General features: G+C 38.6%; 2 pseudogenes across 1 annotated transcript; one reads left to right on the top strand and one right to left on the bottom strand.

Moving 5' to 3' along the window:
* Positions 1 to 3569: 3569 nt before the first annotated feature.
* Positions 3570 to 14485, top strand: LOC148920268 (uncharacterized; annotated as a pseudogene).
* A 232-nt stretch (positions 14486 to 14717) lies between these two features.
* LOC148920267 (uncharacterized) lies at positions 14718 to 19564 on the bottom strand (annotated as a pseudogene). Its single transcript, XR_016123577.1, has 3 exons — positions 19394 to 19564; positions 16041 to 17157; positions 14718 to 15746 (listed from the first exon to the last, which is right to left on the bottom strand). The product of XR_016123577.1 is annotated as an uncharacterized LOC148920267 (transcript).
* Positions 19565 to 21136: the final 1572 nt, after the last annotated feature.

The raw sequence follows: 21136 nt of genomic DNA, 5'->3' as shown, positions 1-21136 counted from the left end.
AAAATTAAAATTTGATAGAGATGAAATTGGATATTTTCTCTCTTTTGACTAGGCAAGAATCTGTCGAGATATCCGAATAATGGGTGGTGCATTTTTTTCGCATTTCGCTTCATCTGATTCATTAAGATAAGAATTTTTATCCATTTTACCCCTTGAACTATTAACCTTTTCAAATTTACCCCCTTTGCTTATTTCATCTACTAATTTATTCTCTCTTTTTTTTTTATGAAAAAGGGGGCAAAAACCCCAAAAACAACTTACACCAGCAAATCAGTAGGAACTAGCCTAGATCTAGTAATTCCTAGCAAATCATCGATCAAACTAGGCCCAACCCAAGTTGGAGCATCAACAAAGATAAAAAGACCCAAGTCTAAGTTATAGCTCCAGGTTGCCAAACAATCAGCAACACAGTTTTTCTCTCTGTAAACATGATAAACACTGCATCAATTGATCATATGCATAAACTCCCAGCAGCTAGCAACTAAGGCTGCAAGAGGATGAACATCAGTAAGGCCCTGCTTCTGGATCAATTGGACAGCAATTGCTGAATCCATTTCAACAAGAAGATTATCAATCTCTTTGTCCATAGCAAGCTTCAACCTAAAAAATAATCCCCAAATTTCGGCCTCAAGAATTTACCCCTTCCCCAAGTTCACAGCAAAACCACTAATCCAATCTCCAGAGGAATTTCTAATAACATCTCCAGCACCAATATGTCTAGAGCCATTCCTCCTAGACCCATCAACATTTAACTTGAACTGGCCAGAAATAGGAGGTTCCCACTTAAGATCAATCTGGACTTTATGATTATGCTTACTCAAGACATGAGAAGCCTTAAACCACTCATGGACAGCACGAACAATAAGTTGTTTAGGATCAAAAGGCACATCTTCATCCCCTTGAAAAACTTGGTGATTTCTCAATTTCCACACATACCAACAAGTAAAGATAAACACCAGACTCCAGGGGATATTACTACACCAAACTATCTGGGAGAGAAGATTAGTCGAAACCAAGGCAGAAAATCCATTTGAAAGAAATGGCCATGATGGCTAGGCATTAAAACAATACTCCATATACCTCTAGCCTTATAGCAATCACGAAGAATATGTAATGTAGTTTCAATAGGCCACTCACAAGCACCACAAGAAGCATCAAAAGTCAGCTGTCTTCTAACCCTTTGCACATTGGACAGAATTTTACCTTGCGCAGTAAGCCAAGCAAAGATCTGCAATTTAGGCGGTATCTTTAGTCTCCACAAAGAACTAAAATTATAATTAGGCCATGAGGGACCTTTAAAGAAAAGATTGTAAGCGGTTTTTACAGAAAAAACTCCATTGGCAGTTCCTTTCCAAATCTGGCAATCCTGCAAATTACTAGCAAAACCCACAGGATAATTAACAATATGTTGAACAAGATCTTCCGTTAAAGCTCTTCGTAATTTATCCAAATCCCACCACCCATCTTTAAAAAAATTGGAAACAGAGCAATCTAAATCCTCAATATGAAAGACCCCAGCATGCTTCAACAAAGGCTCATCAATAAGCCAACTGTCTTTCCAAAATTTAGTAGTATCCCCCTCACCAACCCTCTAACCTATTCCCTACCTTAACAACTCCACCCCATACATAACACCCTTCCAAGTGGTAGAGCAATCCTGTTGAAACATCAAAGAAGAATATAAGACAAATTTCCCTTTAAGATACTTGGACTTATTGATCTTAGCCCATAAGCCCTTGTCATTTTTATGTAATCTCCACCCGACCTTAGCCAAAAGGGCCTGATTCATGGCGGTAGTTTTTTTAAAACCCAAACCCCCTTGTTCTTAGGACGACAAGCTAAATCCCATTGACAGAGGTGGATCTTCTGCTTTTTCTCACTGCCACCCCAAAAGAAATTGCGATTTAATTTGTCCAGCTCTTGCCCAACACTAACAGGCAACTTGGAGGTCTGCATAGCATAGATAGGAACAGTAGTGACAGCTTGTATAAGAGTTGCTCTACCAGCCAAAGAAAGAAACTTTGACTTCCAAGAAGCAAGCCGCTTATGCACTTTATCAATTAAACTGCCATATGTGAATTTAGTAATTCTAGAATGCAACATAGGCATGCCCAGATACTTACCAAGGTCCTTAGTAAGAGGAAAGCCACAAATTAGACTTACCTCCTTAGTTGTATTTGGTGAGCAAAAGACAACAGATTTATCATAGTTCACTGTTTGCCCAGAAGCACTGCAAAACCTCTCCAAACAACTCTTTAGCACCCTAGCTTGAGTAGAATTAGCTTGATAAAGAGAACCAGGTCATCTGCAAAAATAAATGAGACACAGCTGGGCAGATTGTGAAGACTTAACTGGTTTCCACTCCTTTTTTAACAGAATCCCAAATAAGATGAGATAATTTCTCAATACACATAACAAAAAGATAAGGAGATAAAGGGTCTCCTTGTCTAATGCCATTCTTAGGAAGAAACTGATCAATAAGCTCACCATTCATGCAGATTTGATACCTCACAGTAGAAACACAACTCAAGATCAATTTAGTGATAGGACAAGGTAACCCCAACTCCACTAACACATGCTCAACAAACTTCCAATTTAATCTGTCGTAAGCCTTAGACAAATCAATTTTCCAAGCCATATAGCCTTTCTTCCCCTTAGACAGCTTAAATTTATGCATCAACTCCTGAGCAATAAGTATGTTATCAGTGATTTGCCTACCAGGCACAAAACTTACCTGGTTAGGGCTGATGATGTGAGGCAAAATATATCTTAATCTAGCCACCAAAACTTTGGAAATAACTTTATAAAGGGTAGAACAAAGGCTTATGGGTCGAAAATGCACCATATTCTGCGGGTTGTCAACTTTAGGGACCAAGGTGATTAGAGTATAGTTGAGCTTCTCTGGGATTCGACGTTCCTTAAAAGCGTTCACCACCATTTGGAAAATATCACCAGCACATTGATTCCACTGACTCTGATAAAATCAGGCAGGGAACCATCTACACCAGGAGTTTTAAGCCCACCAATATTAAAAAGACTAGTCTTAACCTCAGCCATATTAATTGGTTGAACCAACCCATGCAAATCAGCCACATCAATAGGGGGGAAAAGGTTAGGGAGATCAACCGCATAATCACCAAGAGAAGTAGAAGAAAAGAGATTGGAAAAATGATCCACAGCTAAGTTTTTTAAGCTGTTAGCCTCCTCAATCCAAATACCATTAACATTCTTCAACCTTTCAATCTTATTTCTTCTCCTTCTTATGATAGTCTACTAATTTATTCTTTGAACTCATTTAAAATAGCCAATATAGCAGTTGCGGTTAGTTTTTCGAGACTTTCATCCATATTTTCATCTAAACAGGCATGTGAGGGGCACATGCTTTGTTTGTTGAGGACATTATGGTCCTTCCAAGTGGGCGGCATTCCTTTCTGTCATTTTTGCCAAATCGCGTTTAGGGCTGGAATTTTTGGGGCTAAGAGATTAGTTCTGAAAGATTTGCAGGTCAGGGGGAGTTGGGGGTTGCAAGCATACAATTTAGAGACTTTGATGATGATGTTGACGAATTAATGGCTCCATCTCTACCACTGGAAGAGTTGTTGAGGCTAGATGCTAAAATCAGTGGTGATGAAGATTACAAGAGAGATCAAATATTGAATATCCTTGCTGCCCATCATGCCAAGTGCTCGGATTTGGTTGGAGATCCCTTTCGAAAGAACCTGTGGGTGTTCCAATTGCTCTCACCGTCTAGCGTGGAGAAAGAATATGATGAGGTAAAGCGAGGAGATTGGTGACAATAAAAGCAGAGAGACAAATGAAGGAGATGAAGGAGAAAATCCCCAATCGGAAACAATTATTGTTGCCTTGGAGAGATGGTTCCATATAGCCGCACGGCTATACTAGCGATAAAAAAAATATATAAAAAAGGACCCCATTAACGCCGGGCGGCTATACTCTCAAAACACGCTAGGCGGGCCCCTTTCACAAAATATATATATAGCTTTTATTTTATTAAAAAATAGTATAGCCGGGCGGCTATACTCCAGAAATACAATTGCTTGCAGGAATAAGGTACCAAGCAAATATTCAGACCAAAAAAAACAAAAGGTACCAAGCTAATATAATAGCTCCACTGAACTAGATGGTTGGACCTGTTAAGGAACTGTGTTCAATTTTGTTATCATATATGTTTAATCTATTCTTGTATATTCCTATTGCTTGTATGTCATGCTATATACTTCAAGAATGGGGAGCACATATTGCCTAGTTCATTTGTCTATCTGCTTAATTCGGGTAAAGAAAATTTATTTTTCCCTTTGGATTTTGTTCTTCTCACCTATTCAATCCACATTTAGCGTTGTGGTGCCTATAGTTATGGGAACTTTGATTTTCCAGGCCTCTTTAGCAATCACGGCCCTTATACTTTGTTGAAACAAAGAAATTTTTTTCGAAGATCGGTCTAGCTTGCCACATTGCAAAAATTCACAGTGAGGTAATGAGTCATTACTCTGTGATCATTGCTGACCGAGTTTTGTGAAATTTTTCTTCCCTTTTCATATGTTTTCTTGGATGAAGGCATCTGTTGAGCACAATGGATGGGAACTCAAGCAATACATTGAGGAGCTTTATTGGGGATCCGGTAAGCATGTGAAGCTGCTGGGGCACAGCAAGGGCGGCGTTCTGCATTGTCAATCTACTGGTGTGATTTGAAAGACAAAGTTGCTGGTTTAGCACTGGTACAGAGCCCCTATGGTGGCACTCCCTTCAACAAGCTCAGGTATTGGTGCTATTACCTTCATTAGCATGCATATCAAAAGTTCCATGATCCTGCGGGTTTCTTTATCTGCAATCTGGCCTTCGTGAAGAATATCAGAGGCAAAGTCCTTTGTGTATATACTAAACAAGTGGAGAATTACAAGTTGTATTTGGAAACATCTCAATTCATATTTGGATTGTAATGTGACATTTGGGCACTGGATGATCTTACTTATGAGAAGCGAAAGGAGTTAATCATGAAGCACAAGCTGCCATGTGAGCCTCTGGTTTCCTTCCACTCTGAGGCAAGCGTAGCCTCCTGTAAAGCGTATAGCCGTGCAGCGATATTTTTTATAATTAAAAAAATTAAAAAAATAGAATTTTTTTTTTTTTAAAGACCACCGTAACGCCGGGCGGGCTATAGTAATTCGGAGTATAGCCGCGCGGCTATACTATTTATTGAAAAAAATAAAGGAACAGAGGCGCTTAGTGCGTGTTTTGTGAAAAGATTAATACCGCGCGGCTATACATAGAATTTTTTAACATGATAGCCGCTTGGCTATACCCATTGAATAGTATAATCTGATTTTCTCTTGTTTAATTACTTTGATTAGTAGTTATATTTTAATTATTATTTACTTAGTGAATAATTTGTATTTAAATATTTAAATATATTTTATTTTTATTCAATAATATGTGAGTATTATGCGAATAATACTTGAATTTTGTATGTATTATTGAAAATTTTTTATTTAAAAAAAGGTGTTTTTAAGCGTATAGCAGCGTGGCTTTACCGCATAAATAGAATTTTCAATAGTATAGCTTATGCGATTATCAGTATAAATTTTAAAAAAATTAAAAGTAGAGTGGTAGTACCTTGAATAGCATAATATGAATTTCTCTTTTCAGTTACTTTAATTAGTAGTTAGGTTTTAATTACCTAAGTGTTGGAGCGGAGAAGGGCTGCAATTTTTTCATCGTTTTGCTTGCGACGAAGGCACTTTAGTTCGTCGCGCAATCTAGCTTTTGCCAAAAAAAAAAGCTAAGTGTTGGAGCGGAGAAAGGGCTGCAATTTTTTCATCGTTTTGCGCGACGAATTCAGCGAACTCTGAACTAGTTTCAATGATCCAACCGGCAATCTTCTTTTTTTATAGTTCAAGATCGTATACGTCAAAAATCATAATGAATGAACATTCAGAGATTGAGTAACGGGACAAAACTTTTCGACGGTTCTAAACAAATTGTCCCAATTCAACGGTGATTTTAACTCGATCTTGAAATTTTTTTACAGCTGCGGTTCTTGACCCTATATGAATACAGAGATGTAATTCGATCTTCAATTTCAGATATTTACAGTATAGGACATCACATAATCTTATGTTATACTAAATGAATGTATAAATAAATTCTTCATTTTTGATGAATATTGTGTTTTGATGGAATACGCATTCTAGGAAACTAGTTTCAGTAATCCAGCCGTCAAATATGTTTGTGTATACTTGAGATCGTATCGTCGAAAATGAAAAAAACATTTAGAGATCAAGTAACGGGACAAAAGCGAAAAGTCATGATTTAACAGTTATTTTGACTCTGATTTTGATGATTTTTTACAGCTACACTGTTTAACCCTATGTGAATACAGTGAACTACTTGATCGTCAATTTCAAATATATACATGTGTATATATCAGAAATATATATATATGTATATGTTTGCGCGACGAGGTCTTTTTGTTAAATCGCGCAAAAAGTTACTTTGCTGACGGAATTATTTGTCGCGCAAATAATAGAGTATGCGCGACGTGTACGTTTTCCGTCGCGCAAAAATGTGCGCGACAATTATGCCTTCGTCGCGCAAGGTTATTTTCATTCACATATTATTAAGCTGAATTATTCATCATTACATATAATTAATTGTATGAAAATATGATTTATTCTATTTTCTTTGGATTTGAGAATTGAAGGATTGTTGATAATCTTATTTTCTTTGTATTCATTTTTTCGGTTATATGGTTTCCATTTTTTAAAAGTTTTTTGTCAAAATAAATTTAAACTTTATTATTAAAATTACTTGGATATATTTATTTACCAATGGTTTATAACTACATTTATTTTAATAATGTTTCATTTCTGCACATATATAATGTTTGGATATAACAAGTACATATATGAAAACATTTGCATTACACAAAATATGTCCACTAACATAATAAAATTACAAAAAAAATTCATCATTCATCATCTGAACTATAATAACTTTCGTTATCGTCGCTATCATCACTTTCGGTCTCCCAATCCTCTTCCTCCTCCTCCTCCTCCGCCTCCTCTATAACTACATCATCGTCATTGCTCGGGCCAACTGCAACATCGTATCGCGGAAGATCACCGAGGTCAATTGTAATTGACTGAATCGGTATTTCGATTGAAGACACTCCTTGTATTTGAAATAGCTCTTGTATAACATTAGTATCTCGAAGTGTTTCCGCATCATTTTCCATTGAAGATTCTAAACGTTGGTCAGCCACATTGTCGACGTCGTTGTCGTTGGGTCTAGTTCTGGTATAGCATACACGTTCATATGATCCATCTTTTGAACAACGTTCCAACCGCTTCCGGCTTTAGGGTCATCTAGATACACAATTTGTGTTGCCATGTTTGCCAAAATATAAGGGTCGTCATCATACCAAGTTCTGTTCATGTTCACAGATAGTAAGCCATGATCGATTTTAACACTTCTCGGCCTATTTGGGTTGGTGTCAAACCATCGACACTTAAACATGATCACTTGGTATCGATCTTTGTAAAGCAATTGCACGACAGTTGTGAGTTTGCCATAGAAATCAATGTCCGTACTTTCGCCTCCACCTGGGACATGGACACCGTTGTTTTGAGTACACAACTTGTCATCTCGTGCTTCGCCCAAAAATTTGACGCCGTTGACATTACAACCCGAGAACAATTCAGCGCGAATCGGGCCGAACGCCAAGTTATATAACTCATCACTGTAAGTTGGGGAATTCGATGATTTCAACTTATTCACCTAATATTATACAAAACCATTCATATGTTAGTCTGACAAAATTAAAAACTACAATTTATATTTCTCAAATAACAAACACTGATAACTTACAGAATCCAAAAACCATTGTGGAAACAATTCACGGTGTTTCTGGGCAACCAAATGTGATGGATGTTCTCGCTTCATCATCTCTTCATGCTCATATAAGTATCCCATGATCTCATCACAATTGTTCAGTACGAACCAATGCGCTACCTCCATGTCATTTCTAGAAAACGACTCTCCGCGTCCGGGATCTCCAAAGGGTCGTGCGCTTTGGGCAAAAACAGAAAGTTTTTCATTTCTCATACCTCCGTCATGATTGCGCTGAGGACGATTGAAAACCATCTCCACATCTTTTAAATACATTCCGCAGAAAGTAAGCGACTCATATTGAACCCAAGCCTCTACGATTGATCCTTCGGGCCATACATTGCGTACACTTTTTCAGCTCTCCGAGAAGCCTGCCAAAATAAAACGATATGATACAAATTAGCAAGCATGTGATAATGATGCATACACAAGCGATAAGATTATATACCTTTCTATTGGATACATCCGGCGATAGTTGACAGGACTAGCAAGCAATGCCTCTTCTGGCAAGTGAACCATCACGTGCATCATACTTGTGAAGAAAGCTGGAGGAAATATCATCTCAAACTTGCATAGGACTTGGACAATGTCATGGCGAAACTGAAACATGTCCGTTTTTCGCAAAGTTTTGCCGTCAGTTGGGAAAAAAATCTGGACAGCAAAATGATTGGCTTCACTACATCTTCCGGCAATAGGTGTCGAATACCAACAGGAAGTAGGCGTTGCATAAACACATGGCAGTCATGGCTCTTAAGTCCAGTAAATTTACCCCTTCAACATTCACACAACGTGCGATATTAGAAGCATACCCATCGGGAAACTTTACTGACGATACAAACTTTAGAAACTCTTTCTTGTCATTCGGTTTCATAGAAAAGAATGCAAGATCCCTTCTAGCTTTATCATTGTCCCTATTCATCCATAAACCCTTCGTATGCCCATTTTTTCCAAATCAAGCGAGCTTTGATCGTGTCCTTTGTCTTCCCTCAATATCTAGAATCGTGCCCACCAATGTGTCGAATACATTTTTCTCAACATGCATCACATCTAGATTGTGGCTCAATTTTAGTTTCGACCAATATGGGAGCTCAAAAAACATAGGCTTGTGCGTCCAGTTCATATGTGTAGAAGGTCTGATACGACTAACTGTTTTCCCGAAGGGAAGCAAAATCCAACCGTTAAGCTGGTCCAATATCTCATCAGGACCATTCTCTGGGTCTAAGGCGACGCTCTGTGTTCCCGTCGAACTCTTTATCTTTTTCCCTCCACTCATGGTCCCATGGCAACCATCTCCGATGACCAAGGTAACAAACTTTTCCAGTGCCAACCAGAAGTTACATCTTCCTTACATACAGACATGCCATATAACCTTTTGTGCTTCACCCGAAACCATTGCATATGCCTTGAAATCATTCCGATCCACATAACTGCCCGCAAAGTGAACATCTTCCCAGTTGATTTATAAATGCGTGTGAACACCGTTTGTCCATAAATCCTTCACTCATCAACCAGCGCCTTAAGTAAACATCGATTGACCTCCCAGATCCTCGATTATCAAAACAGTCATCATCATGTATTCTTTTTTCATGCATTTCCAAGCGGCAAATTATATGGGAATACGAAAATCGGCCAAGTCTGTGGTGTTGGTTTAGAATCCCATACGGATTGAATCCGTCAGTGGCAAGTCCCAATCTAACATTTCGGGGATCAGCAGCAAACTCGGGGAACGTTCGATCGAACTCTTTCCATGCCTCCCCATCTGCAGGATGCCGCATCACATCATCGTCTACCCGTTTTCCTTATGCCATCTCATGTCTGTGGCGTATGTCGTCGACATATACAATCGCTGCAACCTAGGTTTTAAGGGCAAATAACGCATGACTTTTTGTGGGATCTTAGTCGTCCTATTTTGAGATGTCATCTTGAACCTCGACTCATTGCATATAGGACATGTATCCAACGATTCATGCTCTTTGTAGAATAACATGCAATTGTTTTTGCAAGCATGGATTTTTCATAACCCAATCCAAGACCATTCAACACCTTCTACTGTTTATGGTCTTTGGCAAACAATTGTCCGTCGGAAGCATTCTCTTGAAAACCCCAAAAAGTAATCGAAACACAGGTTCGACATACGATACTTTATTTTTCCGTGCATTAGCTCCACAATGGCCGTGAGAACGGAAAAGCTCTCGCACCCGGGTATAACTCTTGGTTGGCATTTTTTAACAATTTTTCATATTGTTCAAACTCTGCACTGTCTATTAGTGTAGGTACATCATCTTGCTCTTCTTGATTCATGTTGGTTGGTGCAAATGGAAAAACATCCTGTATAATATCCATGACTTGATCATTAGCATCCACAATAGGTTGAACATTGTCCACTCTTGTGGCATTTGAAGACGAATCATGCTCTAATTGTTCCATGTGAAGGTTCCAAATGCTATATGTCTCAATCATTCCATTCCTTACTAAATGAAATCCAACATTTTCAATTGTCTCCCATAACGTGTTGTTGCACCTCCTACTGTTTGGGCCAAAAATTGACACATCCAGCCCAAGGCTCATCAGAACAAATAAGGTGATTTGGGCCTCACAGGCCCAACATAATAGGAAGAGGAGTCCAGAAGAGGGAACAATCCCACATGGTAGCCTCTGGGATAAAAATTCAGCAATGGCAGCCTCTGGAATAAAAAGTCAGCAATGGCAGCCTCTGCAGGATGAAAAAGTCGGCAATGGCAACTGCCATAGAAGAAGTGATTGAAGGGTTCGTGACATCAAGAAGAACTGAAGATTAAATCCCCCTTATATATGTATATACAGAGATTTTTCCTGTCTTTACAGAGAAGGTAATTCTCCCAAGATAGATAAGTAAGTTACAATCTCAGAGAGGGATAAGCAGGAAAGCGAGGGAGCTGTCAGAAAAAGAATCAAACTAACCATCACGGGTAAAATATCACAAGGGGCAGCTGAAAAACAGAAGTGATCGCCTATCCGAGAACCTATCTGCCAAAATTGAAGAAGAAGAGGAAAAGGGGAAAATATCTTTGCCGCCCAATAAAAAACACAATCACCCTACTCCAGAGAAGAAATAGTTTTTCTATAAATACAAGAAGGAGTGAACAGGGTAGAGGACACTCAAAAAACCAAAAAATCAATAAAAACAAAAACTCAAAATGACTTCAAAACACTGAAGCAACCAAAGCTCATTGAGCCAAGACACCAACACAAACAACTCAACCAGAAGCTCACTTGAATTCCAAGTGAAAACCACTTTAGATTAGAATTCCCAAGGTTGGACTTAGCAAAAACCAAGGCAGTAGAGCTTGAGCTTTTCCCAAACACGAAAACCTCAACAAATTTCACGGTCGATCTCTAGCCCGAAGTCCTCGAGAACAGCCACTACGCCCTTACAGTGAAGAAGCGCGATTCTACCCACTCGGAAGCTTCACAAAAGCTTAAAGTACATTGAAGCTCTGCCAGAATCAACCTTTGGTATCGATTTATAGTTGAAGCTTAGCAATCAGAGTTGTCAACATTCCATCCAGCCGGGACAGTTCCAGATGAGCCTCCCATCCAGGTCAGAAATGGAGTTCCAATTGTATCTTCATCTCTCTAGCATGAGTATTTATTGTTATAGTTTTGTAAAAGCGTTACGCCTAAAAATAGTTTAAATTCCATCGATTACGCTAAAAAGCAGTTTAAATTCCATCGATTCTGCACAAAAGTTTAAATTCCATCAACCATTACGGCGAGAACACTGTTTATACTGAGATAAATTGTTAAAGTCCTCACCCGTCTGAGGTAAGAAAAGAACTTACTTGGGAGATATTCCTCACCCAAATTCACAATCGTTTGTTTGCAGAAATCAGTAACTTGGAGGCGCAAGTTATCTACTCCAAACTAAGTCTGCTAGAATTTTTATTGCTAGTAGTGGCACGCTCGCACACCAAAGAAAGCTGACTTGTCGACCAGTTTATGGTTCTCAAGGCAGGAACTTTGCCCTTCCATCACAGGAATAAACGCAAAAGCGGGCAAACACCTACAAGGACAACGGATTCTAGTTGCACCCGGGTTGTGTCTACGTGCAAACTCAATAAAATCCTCGATTCCATCCAAGTATTCGTCTGCGCATCTGTTCGGGTTCTGTATCCACCTTCATCCATAATTCCTGAAACCAGAATCACAACACAACAATCACAACAACTTCATACGAAGTTATAATGTCACCTTATGCCTCCGGTGAAGGGTCCTATCCCATTCGAATGAATACTCGCCACGTAACCTATGACTACATGAGATTAGATTTCGACGTGGATGAATTTGCGACATCTACGCTCTGATTCTTGAGGTGGCCATAGGTATAAATACCTACGTACTACCCGAAGAAGCGTGCGAGATGACATCAAAATATCCACAATCGAAACCTAATCCTGTAGCCATAGATGCGTGACAACACTATGCATTACCAAACTGTCCAAATAATGGGACAATTCAAGAATTAATTGGACCGCAGTCATGCATTACGCATCCATGCACGAAATCCAACTAATCTCGAACGGGAAACTAAGTGTTACTAAACATAAAAATAAAAGCACGAAGTTAATTTCAATTAACTTCGTACATCACAACAGATTGTGCTATGTTACACACAATTTAACAACATAATATAAATATAACTTCACAAGAAAATTTTAAACATAACAAATTAACATTATTAATATATAAAACGAATAAAATACATTCTCAATCGTTCTCCACCAATCGCTAATTACAAATATCCCTAACGAAAACAAAATAAAAAACCTTAGTACGAACTTAAATTAATACTTTTAAACTAATGACGAAAAATATTTACCCAATTAATGTATTGAAGTCCCAGCAGCGTGCAGAGAGGTTGAGAGAGAGGCAGAGCGCAGAATGCTTTGTTTTTGCATTCTGCCTCTGCAATGGCAGAATTCTAATATGAAGAAGAAGGACTTTGCGCGACGAATACATAAGTTCGTCGCGCAAACTTCCGTCGCAAAAACCAAATCGTCCGTCGCGCAAACCCTTTTTTTCGTCGCGCAATCACCTGCCGACATCTAACTTTTGCGCGACGCGGTATTTTCCGTCACACAAAATTTCGTCGCGCAATATCGTCACGCAAAAACAAAATTCCGTCGCGCAAAAGAAGCTATTCGTCGCAAGCAAACTTGGAACTTTACGCGACGAATAGTATGTACGTCGCGCAAAAAATATCCCAACAGGTAATTTTGGCGCCAAAATAAAATATCCTCGTTCTCTTACGCGACGAAAAATCTTCCCGTCGCTAAGTTATCTTGTGCGACGAAGAATTTCGTCGCACAAGTTTTTACCGCCAAATAAAGGGACCCACTAGGTTCTGTCCGTTTTTGCGCGACGAATCAATGTACCGTCGCGCAAGGTTGTCTTAAGCGACGATATTTCTCATCGCGCAAATGTTTCGCGCCAAAAAATTCCCCGCTTTTTAACTCTGTTTGCGCGACGGCGATTTTTTGGTCGCGCAAAGACATTTCGTGCGACGAAAAATTTGCTCGCGCAAATTTTCAGTGGATTGCGCGATGAATATTTTCTTTCGTCGCGCCAGTATGTTTTGCGCGACGACTTATTCTTCGTCGCACAATCTTTCGTCGCGCAAATGGTGAAACGTAGTAGTGGTTATAGTGCATTATACTTTGTTGTGCCATCATACAATGCGACTTTAATCAATGACATGTCGATTGAACGGTTGCGCAAATTAGGCTGTGAAAACTTTTCATTTATGTCGATTGATAGTGTTTATATCACTTGCTTTTTGTGACTTTCAAACTTTTAAAGACTTTTTAAAGTTACAATTGGATGCCATCAAACTTTTAAATACTTTTTAAAATCACAATTGAATACCACTAGACTTTTATAAATACTTTAAAAATCTAAATTGAATACCTCGAGACTTTTAAGCTCTATAAAAATGATTAAAAGTTTGAATTGAAAATTGTTAGAATGTGACTATCTAACTCAAAATTTATTGACATGAGAGGAATGGTGGAAGATCTTTTACAACACTTATGATATGATGTACATTAGGAACATACAAGGGGAGAGGTCATAGTCCCCCAACTTCTTCTTCCGAAATATTATCTTTATCCCGCCCTTTCGAAACTTGATCTTTTAGAACTTGGGAGGGCTTTGTCCTAAATCTATAGTATAAGTATTGTATTCACCTACTGAGAATCTACAAACTAAGCCAAAATAATTATTGATCCCATTGGGAAGAACCAAGATATACAATGCAGTAAGTAAGAAAGGAAAAAGGTAGAGCAGAGCTTACGTTTGCTTCACTGCAAAACTACCAGCAATTAGGGATTGGTTGTTTTTAAAAGTTCCAACTGAAATGGAAGTAATCTTTCACAACTGAGACTTCTTTCTCTTTAATGGTATCTCTGTAAATTCCTATTAAAATTTCTTCAAAAAAAAAAAAATTAACAATAAACATGTTTTGTTCCTTTTGCATATGATTCAGAAAGCTGTCACAAGCACAACGGGAGTCGTTTTTGACTGGCCAAAATACATCATCTAAACGATTTCAATTCTTGTATCTTGGAAGAAACTTACAAGTAAAACTCAGTAACTACTAATAATTCCAAAAATAAAAAATTGAGAGAAAAAAAAAAAATGTAATCCGCATTCGTCTCAAGGGTAAAAAGAAATTTAAAAAAAATACTTGAGTATCATAGCCAAAGTGCGCTAGACCCGATTTGGAAAATGGAAATTAAAGGACAGCAATTTTGGAAACACAGTGCGATGAACAATTATGGAAGGAGGCCAACGAACGAATGCAACTACTTTCCCTTTCCTTCTATCTTACATTTCTTGTAAATAAGAGTTCTATGTTACAAATCAAAATTGTGGCTAGTTTCTCTTAAATGCTCAATTAGAAATGAGCTTCTCAGCTCCTAAGTAAATGAAAACAAAAATTGCACAAGCTTTTATATATCTATCTCCTTTCTACGCAACCCTTCACTTGGTCGCACTTACGAAAATTTCCGTTTTGAATGAATTAGCTGTTGGGGAAAACCAGCCCTTGAATCCAAATAGCCCGCCCGGTCCTGGAGCAAGCCATAACGTGTGAGTGACCCTTGCAACCTTTGCATTTATGACTGTTTGACGAAGCAGACCATTAGTCGTACTCACTGCAACAGAGTGCAATCACAGATGAATGCAGCTAGAAAACTCTAAATATATGTCCAAGGTGGCCAGATGCCTTTCTAGCTTTGGTCTAGTGTGGTCCTATCGAGGGTTGCCCGCATCAGAATTAGGAGGTGAAGCGGTGAAGCATGCCCATTGGAGTCAATCAATATGGAATGACATACGGTAGAGCGTGAACATCAGCAGACTCTATCCGCAGAGCCTCTGACCATACCTCAGGTGTCTCCTCAACCCTGAAGATTCCACCTTGGGCTTCTTTGATTGGTTACCACTGCACCCAAACAACCAATCTTCATCATCATAATCAGGCACTTCGTCCACCTTTGGAACCAAATAAACCTGGCTTAGATATCTGGAATCTGGATGGGGCGGTCTCACAGATGCTTTGGCAACAGGAACAGCCTGTGCAGCTGTAGAAGTCAGCTTTGCAGGGGAGACAGACAATGACGGAGATTCAATGATGCCATTTATCTTGCAGTCCTTATTGTCCACCTTAACATTATTTGCTGATCCCAGCCTATCTGAAACATACGGGGTGGAAGTTTGGCAAGGTTCCACTGTTCTTCCATTTACCGTTAATGGATGAGAGGAAGAAGAGGGTCGTGGCAGTTTACTAGGCCTAATGTCATTGGCTGTAACATCAGAAAAGGAAGCATCATTAGTCAGCTAAGAATAAATGACCAGAGTTTGAATCTGCTTGACAAAATTGATTCAACATCACTGCCAATTGACGGATACCAAAGTGAAAAACATTATTATTTGGAATCAAAAGGAAACAGTTTAGATCAGGATCTGACATTAGGTCCAAAAACTATACCTACAACCTCCTCCCTCAGTTGTAGGAAAAAGGGCCAACTTGTGTTAGACAACTATAAAGCATGATTGGGCTGCAATGATGATACTTTACATCATGAAAAAGAACTCACCATGCAAAACTCCATTTGTCTGCAAGTCCTTCCTTTTCTTAAGATTTCCATCAGCACCAGCACTTTTGTTGCTGTCTTTCGGAAGTTGGGAGGTTATAACGTAGTGAGGGTCTATATGATCCTCTTTATTGCTCTTTCTTATTTTATCTGGCTCTGCATTCTTAGATTCATTTTTCTCCTTTGCTTTCTGTTCCTTTTTCTTCTCTTTATCCAGCTCTGCAATATTAGATTCATTTTTCTCCTTTGCTTTCTCTTCCTTTTTCTTCTCTTTACCTGGCTCTGCATTCTTAGATTCATTTTTCTCCTTTGATTTCGCTTCCTTTTTCTTTTCTTTATCCTTGTCTTTCCCTTGTTTTTTCTTCTCTCTATCTTTCTCCTTGCGTTTCTCTCTTCGTTTATCATCACCTTCCTTCTCTTTGGTCTTTTCTTTTCCATCAATCTTTCTATCCACGTTGCTCCCCAATGGTCTGGAAAGCCCTTCAACTTTAGTTTCAACCATACCAACAGGGTTCTGAACCATTGTGTTCCCACTAATTTGTGCTGCAACCCTGATGCCTTGCCCATCCGTCTTTCTGTCATCAACTCTCTTGTCCTTGTTCTTTTCCTTGACTTCGGCCAAAATGTCAGCATCCTTAGCCACCAATCTGACCATCCCCATCCCCTCATCCTTCTTTCGGTCTGATTCAGAAATCTTCTCAACCACATGGTTACCAATTCCTCTGGCCTCATCTTTAGTTCTCCTACCCAACTCCAACAATACAGAATTGTGGTTCTCCTCAGCCAGATGACGATTTTGACTGAGCTTCTCGGCCTGATAACCTCCAACTTGCCCAGTATATCTCTTGTCAACACAGTTATCTTTGTACTCTTTAGGAATGAATTTCTCTGCACCAAAACTCTCAGTTTTCCCCGGATTTCTCCTCATCTGAAGGACTAATTTTATCTTTAACGGGGTCCCTGTCTTTCTCCTTATCCTTCTTCTTGTCTCTGTTTTTTCCCTTCTTGTCTTTCTTTTCCCGATGCTTTCCATCACTTCTGTCTTTCTCACTTTTTTCTTTACTTTCTCTCTTCTCTTTGTCCTTTTTTCCTTCTTATGCTTCTTTTCTCTGTGCTTCTCCTGTAATTTATGAAAATGTATAGAATAATAAAACATAGGCATAAATACTCAAGAAACAGAAAAAATATATACTCGGAGAATTGTGTTGGAAGTTTATTTACAAGAACTAAAACTGAAAAACAAGTTTCAGGCGATCAATACGGATTAATATCAATAAGAACTGCCTTGCAAGACATGGCAAACAAAAATGACCATAACTAAATCTCAGTGAATTCCTTCAGTCATTAGACCCTATACTACTAGTGATGTCTCTGAAGTATTTGGCCAATGAATTCAATTTAATAATCTTTCCATGTTCCAAAAGTACCACCAAACCCATGAAAATCCGTGCAGTCCTATTTAAAAAATTCCCAAAAACCAGAACAGGACAAAATACAGCAACACGTTGCACATTTCACATAGTTTTTGCACACTTGAAGCCATCAAACGCATAGTTTCTGAAGAAATACAACAATTCTGTGAATTGTACACCCAAAGTGAAATCTCTAATCAAACCATCATTCACTTGAAAAACCTTGTTTTATACGTAACGGAAGAGGCAAATAGAAAGCAACCCTGTTTTATAAGTAATAGAATTAATTCACAGGTATGGAAGTATAAAGCAAGTACTTTGGGATCACACCACCAACCTTCAATAAGAAAATATAATTTCGCGTATAAGAAGGAGCAGAATTAGGACATAAAACTACAAACGCAATCCACCCCAAAACAAAGATTCATGACAAGCAAATCAGGAAAAACAAACAACAAAGAATATTAGAACATTTCAAACACAACTCAATAACATAAGAAGATCATCATAAAGCCGTCATCAATAAGGTGAAGGAAATACAACAAAATAGAACTTATTTGTTTCGTAGACAACATCCTATGCAACGTCCACAACAAAGGTGAGCATGACAATAAGATAAACCCGTGGTTTAATACTCCAAAAGGTAATGACAGAAGCACAGTTAACAATTATCCATATTATCCAGTCTCCCACTCATCATAATATACCTACCGCATAAAAACAAGCAATCCAAAGGCATTAAATTACATTTTCAAATGCATTTTCAACGTTAATATGCCTTTTTCTAACCCTAAATTTAATGTATGCATTTCAAAGTGAGGATTACACCTAGATATTTTCTACCTTATACCACTATAAGTAAACTTAGATAAAACACATTAGAAAAGATAAACATGTCACAACCAAATTCAAGGTAGCATGCCATAATGCCAAGTCAACTCCAAAAAAAGATGACAAGAAGTTAAAGAGATCCAAATATTCTAAAAAAGATGGAGAGTGAAATATTCCCAAGCCATTCAACCCATGAAAGCAACTATTAAATTAGTATCAAATTATCAAACACTGATAAGAACACCTCTAATGCGAGAAGCCAGAGCTAATCAGAATTCAGCACCTGCCCCCACACTACATTGAGGGAGTAATGTCATGCTAATCAAATGCCAAATTCCACCATTAATGGTGTTTTGTCTCTTTGCACTCATGACCAAAAACTTCAGATATAGAAATTCTGACTTCGCAACTCAAAAAACTAGATGCTCCTATAGGCCTTTATGTTAGAATTCTTAGTTTGTATATGTATTTTCCGATTAGGAAGAGATGTATTTTCTGGAGATTTCAGCTAGAGAGAATGAAGAGAAAATGAGGAAGGCACTGTTCTATTGAATTCTTACAATCTGCAGCTTACATAGTGTGACTGACGTAGAGAGAAATGTGATTCTCTTCTAATGAATTACAACTGTCACCCTATTAGGTGCTTACACGTGTCATACCAAATCTAAGCTAGAGAATCCACCTAGACTATGATCTAATGGTTCTCATTACATCATTTAAAAAGACAGAACAGAAAATAGAAAATTACTTCTGCTCTAAGAAATCAGTGAAAACAATCGGGAAGAAGCTGGACAAATCAGCCAGAATCGAGAAATCAGCGAATCGAGAAATCACTAACAGATTATATTTCAACACTCCCTTCTAATCCTTTAGCTGATTTCACTCCAAGCAAGCTTCTCAACCTCACAAACCGATCCTTAGGCGAGCCTTAGTCAAAATATACGCTATCTCGATCTTACGTCTTGCAGTACACAGTTCGATTTCTTTTGCTTGAATGGCTTCCCTTATAAAATGAAATTTCCTGCTGATGTGTCTTGTCTTTTGGTGATGAACTGGATTCCTTGCCATTGCAATTGCAGAGGTGTTGTCACATAGAATTGGAGTCCCTTCTACCTGTTCTTCACCAAAATCTTCAAGCACAAATCTGAGCCACTTAGCTTGTGAAGTTGCTTTTGCAGCGCTCACATACTCAGCTGTAGATAAAGCAACTGTGTTTTGCTTGATGGAAGCCCAAGAGAACATGCCTGAGCCTAGTGTGAAGGCATATCCTGAGGTGCTCCTCATATCATCCTCACTCCCAGCCCATCACTTTGTCACAATACCCAATTAGAGTAGCTGTTTTCCCCTTTGCAAACTCAATTCCAAAATCTAATGTGCCTTGTATGTATCTCAGCACCCTTTTAGCAGTTCCCATGTGTTTCTTTGAGGGATTGTGCATAAACCTAGCAAGCAAGCTAGATGCAAACATGACATCTGGTCTTGTGGCAGTCAGATAAAGCAGACTCCCTACAATCTGTCTGAATTCATTTTCATCTGCTGCTTCACTTCCATCTTCTCTACACAATTTCTCATTCACCACTAATGGAATTGCCACTGACTTGCAGTCTCTCATTCCAAACTTCTCAAGAATTTTCATGGCATATTTCTTTTGATGAATGAAAATATGCTTATCAGTTTGTTCCACTCCCATGCCAAGAAAATGGTGCAACATACCCAAGTCTGTCATCTCATAGTGTTGCATCATATCTTGTTTAAACTCTTCAAGCATTTTAGGACAGCTTCCAGTATATATAATGTCATCTACATATAGTGAGACAATGATAATACCTGAGGTGTCACTAGTTTTGATATAGAGAGTAGCTTCACTTAAGCTCTTCTTAAAACCTGCAGTGTTGAAATAGGCATCTATTTCATCATACCAGGCCCTTGGGGCTTGTTTCAGTCCATATAGAGCCTTGTTCAACCTGTACACCTTGGTTTCCTTGCTCTCTTGTACATATCCTTGAGGTTGTTCAACATAAACTTCCTCCTTTAGAATGCCATTGAGAAAGGCAGACTTCACATCCAGTTGAAATAGGTTCCATTCCTTTTGTGCTGCAAGAGCAATCAAAGTCCTAATGGTGTCTAGCCTTGCCACAGGGGCAAAAGTCTCATTGTAATCAATACCGGGCTTTTGTGAGTAGCCTTTAGCCACTAAACGAGCCTTGTTTTTCTGCACAGTACCATCTAGGTTCAGTTTAGTCTTGTAGACCCACTTAACACCAATCACGGGTTTAGCAAATGGTCTCTCGACAAGTTCCCAAGTGTCATTTTTTTCTATCATTTCCAGTTCAGCTTCCATTGCCTTTCTCCATGACTCATCTTGAGTTGCATCTTCATAATTTTCAGGTTCCACAATACACACATTACATTCAGCCATGATTTCACTTACACTTATCCATTTCTTTGGTGTGTGATCAAAGAAATGAGAACTTTCACCCATGCCTTCATCTTGCAGAGTGGTATCTTCAACTATTTGAGTTTGTGTATCCAAGCTTTGACTTGGTTCAGCTCGTAATGTGACTTCTTCATTCATTTGCAGTGATGTATCCAAGCTTTGACTTGGTTCACAGCTTTGATTCTCAGTAGGCAAAGGGACTACCATCTCTTCTTCATTTGTATTTTCCCACTTCCATAAGCCATTTTCATCAAATTGCACATCTCTGGACAGAATTATCTTCCTAGTACTTGGATCAAACAGCCTATATCCCTTTTCACAGAGACCATAGCCTACAAAAATACACTTGTGACTGTTTTCTTCAAACTTATGCCTCAATGCTGAAGGAATAAGCACATGACAAGGTGATCCAAATATTT

Source organism: Prunus mume, linkage group LG2 (assembly GCF_029339155.1).
Source record: "Prunus mume cultivar Tortuosa linkage group LG2, ASM2933915v1, whole genome shotgun sequence".
Classification (NCBI taxonomy): domain Eukaryota; kingdom Viridiplantae; phylum Streptophyta; class Magnoliopsida; order Rosales; family Rosaceae; genus Prunus; species Prunus mume.
The sequence above is the reverse complement of the archived record's forward strand: the minus strand, read 5'-3'. Positions and strand labels throughout refer to the sequence as shown.